This window comes from Electrona antarctica (assembly GCF_951216825.1).
Source record: "Electrona antarctica genome assembly, chromosome: 15".
Taxonomy (NCBI): domain Eukaryota; kingdom Metazoa; phylum Chordata; class Actinopteri; order Myctophiformes; family Myctophidae; genus Electrona; species Electrona antarctica.
The window spans coordinates 4,204,671-4,211,561 of NC_136796.1; the positions used below are offsets into that span (position 1 = coordinate 4,204,671).

General features: G+C 39.7%; 1 long non-coding RNA gene across 1 annotated transcript; it reads left to right on the forward strand.

Moving 5' to 3' along the window:
• Positions 1-1,596: 1,596 nt before the first annotated feature.
• On the forward strand, positions 1,597-6,490 carry LOC306938970. The gene is made up of 8 exons (XR_013791810.1): positions 1,597-1,646; positions 4,165-4,330; positions 4,509-4,586; positions 4,775-4,886; positions 5,096-5,177; positions 5,338-5,472; positions 5,736-5,893; positions 6,391-6,490. It is a non-coding gene; the product is annotated as an uncharacterized lncRNA (long non-coding RNA).
• The last annotated feature ends 401 nt before the right edge of the window (positions 6,491-6,891 follow it).

The following is a 6,891-nucleotide window of genomic DNA, read 5'->3' on the forward strand; positions in this document are numbered from 1 at the left end:
CAAAAGCTGACTAGAGTTGCTATATAGACAAATTTCAGAAAGGTCAGCTGGTGCAGCATTTAAGGGTTTCTATTAAAAAATAATAAAGAATGGCAAGTGAAAGGGTATTAGGAGGACTGTACTGGTCAAATGACGTGAACTGCACAGTTCCCTCGCCGTTTGTGGAGGGCAAAGCGGGAGGTCATGACACCATGACCCAAATGGCATTGAGGATTCACATGACTTCACTTGGCATTAATTCATCTTTCAACTGTGTTCCAGGACATTCTTCCCAAAACATTGCAGCTCATTTGTCTGTAGTTAGATCGACGTATGATCGACCACACAAAGTTGGAAGTGGACTACAAAATAATTCACAGGCACCTACAAAATGTGCATGGTGCCTGTCTGTGTTTTGGTAAATGGCACCATCATAATATAACATGCCAGTCTCCCACCTGCCCAGAGGGGTTTGATCTATCTATCTATCTATCTATCTATCTATCTATCTATCAGCGAGACAGACAGTGAGATAGACAGCGAGACAGAAAGACAGACAGACTGTCTGTCTGTCTGTCTGTCCTTTTTCAAGGACCCCCAGTTTGACATGCATATGCCACGTCAGACTTTCAGGTCCGTCATTGCCATCCCCAGTTCCTGCTTACTGATGTGAGGGTATAAATTCCAGGATGGTATCTTGCAACCTTACGGAGGGGGAAAGACCTTCTTTAATACTTGGTTGTCTATGCTAAATCTTTCCAATGTGTGTAGTAGCGGCACCCACACACATTATCACACATTTGAAAAGATTATGGATTTTACAATCACATACACACACACACACACACACACACACACACACACACACACACACACACACACACACAGACACACGCGCGCACCATGCTTGGCTCCAGGATTAAATGACTGAGGCCGGCAAATAAAAATGTCAATTGTCAAATGTCAATCTAATTTTTAAATTTAAACTATGAGGGTGCAGAATTTGCAACTGAGGGTGCCAGGCACCAGTTATTGGTCTCATAACTTTCATTTTTAATTTTACGTAGATCTATAAGGGTCCATTTGGTTTAACCAACTCTCCATCATTTAGCTGGGGGCCACCTGGAACCCCTATAAGGACCACTGGTGGTCCCCGAACAACTGGAACTCCCCAGAACCACTGCTGAGTGTAACCCACCTGATAATAACCATATAATTTAATATCAAACACAAAAAAACTGCTTGAAATAAGTTTTTTTTTTAAACTGCATCATACAGTCAATACAGACAACATACATTAATTGACAGGTTGTAAGAAAATAATCAGTTTAAGGCCCAAACAATCTGTATTATTATATTATATTGTGAATGAAAGTGAAAGAAATCAGGCATTCATCATTGTAGTTGCTGAAGAAACGTGACATAAGGAGTGTTAATGGAAAGCACTTAAAAGATGAACTACACATCCCACAATGCATTGCAGCTCTTCAGTTCACCCATAGTGCACCGCGTTTTTGAAAAGACGAAATCTGATTGGCTGTGACGTTTAGGCAGTGACGTGGCATGCAGCCATTGGCTCATGAAAGAGCACACGCTGTCCTTTGAACAGAGAGGAGCCACACACAGAAGACACACACAGAAGCTGTAGCATGGAATGGATATTACAGGTAATGCTAAGCTTTTATTTATTGGTTTGCAGCTACATTTGCACTTCATACTGTAGTGTTTTCAGCCTTTGTCAATGTTTGCCTTTGTCAATGTTTTCATGTCAAACCAAAAGTAGGCTATTTGGCTGCAGAGCCACGTTTGAAAAGACTTAAAATATGTTGCTTAATTAAAGGTAGTGTAGAGGATTTTCTTTGGTTGAAATAAGTGTCATAGCTCTATATTGTGATAATCATTGGTATAGTCTGTGTTTGTTCAGTAACAGTTTAAGTAGCTCTATATTGTGACAGTAATCATTGCTATAGAGTGTTTGTTCAGCAACAAGAATAAAATTGGTCCAATGGCTGGAGTTTGATATTCTCCCAACATGAAATCTATTACAAGAGTATATTTCAAGAATTCGGAAAGTATCCATATGGAGGATATCACCATATTCGGGCAAAGGATTCTTGGGTTTTTCGCTCAGTGGCTGTTTTCAATATAACTAATGGACTAATTAGCACTGCAGTTGTGCACATGATTATGTAACAGATTTTTGTATGCCAGATAGCACTATGAGAGCATTTCTGGCAATTTCATTGCTTTCAATTAAAAAGAGGAATGTACAGTATTGTTAGTGCAGTGGTTCTCAACCGGTCCGTCTGATTTTTTCGGGGTCCCCAGATGACAGTAATACAGTGACAATTTAAGGAAAGACTACATCAAAAGTAATCAAGAAACCATCATATAAACTGGTCAAACATGGGCCAAATAAAAAATAGCTGATCTACAAGCTCAATGCATGGAATTGTGAGCTTGTAGATCCGATAGTCACTTACTGTCTCCAGCACATTTTGTTTTAGCTTGTCTTTGAGGTACTACTGTATATAGCTGATATGTCCTATAGCCTGGTGCGTGTTAACATGTGCTTAGATAATGTAGAATTTGTTTTCGTGCATGAAATATTTTTGATAAAATTCAGGAATTCAGAGAAAAGCGGTTGGAAGGATCTCTGTGTCACTGCACACTTTGACACTGCACACTTTTGCCATGAGTTCTAAATGTACAGATGAGTTACATACAAGGACAGTACAGTAATTTGGAGTTACTTTAGATGCATACTGATAATAGGTCTAGTGGCGGTTTTGTATAGGGTTCTTTCTTGTGTGCTTCTGGAAGACCATATTGACATTTCAAAACCTATTTACATCACTGATGGTCGATAGGGAAGTGTAAAATAATCAAATTAACCTTTATATAGAGCACAGTTGCACTGGATTTCATAAATTTTACTCACCGCTGAGTATAATGTGAAGTTTAGGTGGAGTACAAAGCAGCAACATTGCCAACGCAGCATGCTGCAACCAAACACTGAATGCTGCCTTCAGTGACTGACACAGTGAGGGGAGTGGCAGTTCAGGAAGTGACATCATATTCTTTATACTGATCTGACTGACTGATCATTGACATGTTTGGTTACCATTTTTAACTGGGTTACCCCTCCGATTGCAAATATTATAGTAGTTAGTTAGTTTCTAATAGTATTTCATATTTTATCACCTTGTTTATTAGTGATTGCTTGAAAGTTTCCAGAGTGTCAACCAGTTGCTGATGATATTGTGACATCAAATGATGCACCATGAAAGCATAGGATTGGCACAAATCTTCCATGAGACCTTTTGTGTTATGGAAGGTATTGGATAGTGTCTTAACAGTTAAGGGGAGATATGGACAAAATCAAAATGGTACCACATTATGATGATTGTGGTGGTCATCTGGCCTAAGGCAACACATGGTGCGAGGGAAGGATAAAGTATAGAAAAGTAGGAAAAACAAGAAGAAAATAACTGAATGGCCTTTGTCAAGGTCAAATCTGTTGTGCAGTCAACTTGTTGGATTGGTGCTTCCAGTGGGAAAAAAATAAGGAGTTTCCAGTTATGGTGTCAAATAGAAATTATATATATAAAAAGTTATGTGAGTCTGTGACTGTTCTTTAGTGGAAAATGCAGTGATGAAAATGTTATAAGATGGTCTGTCATATCCCTTCATTCAGGCCAAGAAAAGCTATGGCATCCAATTTGAAAATTAAAAAAAAGTTTTCTCAAAACAAAGTTCTTGCAATGTTGTGGTCAGTTGAATGTGTTCAATTCCCTCTGCTCTTAGTAGCAGGTCATTATTGGCATGATCATCGCTGACAGGCCTGGTTATCCATGTTGTTATTGAAAGTGTGTTTGTGTTATATACTTATGCAGTCTTTGCGCCTGTGTTTTATGTAGCCAAAATACAAAACTGGTGTTGCCGTTAATACAATCTCCGTTGGTAGGTCTGGTTGGTGTCAGTGAATGTTTGAGAGTGTATGTAGGATATGTATCCCAGTAATTGCAGTGATCTGTAGTTGCCAATGAGTTTACAGACATGTATTCATGTTTTTCTTTTTTTTATGCTAAGGTTTTCTCAAAGGGATGTGTGTATGTGTGTGTATATGTGTGTGTGCGCCCATTTTTGCTTTTGAAAACTGGTGTAACTTTTCCTTAATTCCAGAAATGGCAGAAATAAAAGTTGGCTAAGGTCCTGCAGCTCCAACGCCCTGATTGGGTGTAGACCTTCATAGCACCATGGCACAACTTCCCAGAGGAACTGTTGCAGTCTTTGGACACCGGAGAAACATCAAATGGGAATTCAGGAAGATTGTGGTGAAATTATGAATGTGAGTTCCTGCTTAGGAAGAACTAAGCAGACTAAGCAACTAAGCAGAACTAAGCAGGAAGAACACAACTGTATGCAGCTGAACTTGTATTTCCCTCAACCTGAAATACAATACATTTATGTTGATGGTGATGAGCAGTTTTAAAATCTTAATGATGCTTGTTTTATTATTTTGTTAGTTTCTTATTCAGAGAGTCCTGTTTTCTGCAAAACGTCTACCCATCAGCGCTGGCATCAACCCTGGGGTTTCTGGAGAGGTGTGTATTTTTGTGTTTGCTTTAGCCTGCACTAAAAGAAAGTAGCACTGCCTAATCTAAATCTTTTCCATTAGAAGTTGCCTTAAATGAACATCTTCAATTAAAAATATATTTTTCTTTGTTTTATAATATATATATATATAATATATATATATATATATAATACTGTTTTTATTCTATTTCCGCAGGTGTCTGTTCTCCATCAACCCAGAGAAGGAGAGCACATCGTATCTATAGTTGTGAATCCTAGGTATACCTTGATTCACTCTCGGACCATGAGTAGTGAGATTGTTGATTATGGTAAGATTCATAGTGTCCACGCATGAATCTTACCGTGTCCACGCACGCACGCGGCGAGTGTGCGTGCGTGGACACACACACACACACAGTACTTAGATATACACACACACACACACACACACACAGTACTTAGATATACACACACACACACACACACACACAGTACTTAGATATACACACATTAATAATTTGAAATTCTATTTTATCAGGTCAACCCAGATGGTGGAGAAGACGACCAAAGACCAGGAACCTTTGAGTAACATGATCTTCGAATATGGGCTTTTAAAACAAGTAAGCTTAAACATTCAGTACGCATTTCATAGACACACATACACCACCCTCCAGTCTTTATTATTTTTTAATTGCTTTATATAATCTACATTAGTTTATTTTCTTTACATGGCTGTATTATAATCTAAAGATTTTCTTCATTGTCCTTGTGTGTCTGCAGATGCATGTTCTTGATCAACCCAGAGAAAGGCACTAAAGTGGAAAGCAAAACAAATCACGACTTGGTGTGAATCCTAGGGTGTCTACCATGATCCAGTTTCTTTCGGACCATGACTGGGGCGTGATCTTGAATATGGTAAGAATTTTGGCCACGCACGCACGTGTTATTCGGTGCATTATCCTGGTGGCTTTCTTTCACATGTCCTCTCGGTTATGAGGGAACACGCATGCGCTTAAGACACTACACCCCGAAGAGACCCAGCTATGACCTGTGGTCCTGCACTGCTACCTATTGACCAAGGTTATTGTGATTTTGTTGGAAAATGAAACACAGAACATAAACTTGTAATAATAACAGTAATTCAATCCTAACTTATTTATTTCCCCTCACATTTGTAGAGCGGTAACACAGCTCACCAGAAGGGTGGATGCCGTCAAGGAGTTGTCCAGCACCGTCAAGGAGAGCTTTTCAGGGGTGACAGAGGCTGGACAGGATGGAGGCATCCATCCTGCAAACGCCTCCTCCTGCCAGCCAAAAGATTCCCCAAGAGCTGTCTGTATGTACTTAATCTACCTATTTATCTTCAACAGAGCCCCCCCCCCCCCAACAGTACAACTCTAGAAACCCTTGTATAAATGTATGGCTGTGACCCTACCCAGTTCACTGTCTCTGCATTCTATGTATGTTTACCTTGCTTACTGTAAATCGCTCTTGATAAAGTGTGCTAAATGCCTAAATTGTAGATTAGTGTTGATTTGATACGGTTAAAAATAACAGATGGCACAATGACCAAATATTGACAAATGTAATATTGGTGTGATTTGTGTTATTTTTTTGTTAAATAGGTTGGTTTTCTATTCAAATGGTAATCATGTCTGTAGTGTTTGCTAAATAATAGGGGTCTCCCTGTCTCTATAGCTAGCTCGTCAGAGTACCCCCATTTAGTTTGACAGTTTACATTTTGTCTGCTAATTTCTATCACCATCCTTTTGAGATGCCTTAATATAATACATTTAGAGATCATAATGTGGTATTTGTGTTGTCATTCACTAGAAGCCTGTAACAGGGCTTTTGAAAGCCTCAAGACAACCACACGAATTGAGCTGGCCGGGACATTGGAGGATGTGAAGAGGAGGAAGGCTCTCACTAGCCGGAGGGATCGGGTGAGCTATTGACCTGCTCTTACTGACATGTGAAATGTCAGAACCTGATGTCTCCCTTTTGACTGATACCTGTCCATTTAAACTCTAGACGGGCCTGCCCCAAAGTTATTAGTGCAGCTGCGCCCGGCAACTAGAGTTCAACAGGCCTGAATTAAGGCCTATCAAACCCTGTACACAAGAGAATGTCCCCGCTACCACCCTTAGATCTCCATATATGGAGCTGACCTGTTCTGACATTCCATATGTTGATCTGACATCATCAAACACTGTACACTCAAGACATGCTCCTTATAGTCCGGCAGCCACGGTTATGGCTATGGGGTGGGAAATTTGGTATACTTTTTTTTTTATTGGCCTAAAATATTGTCTATATACTGCTGACCGGCTGTCA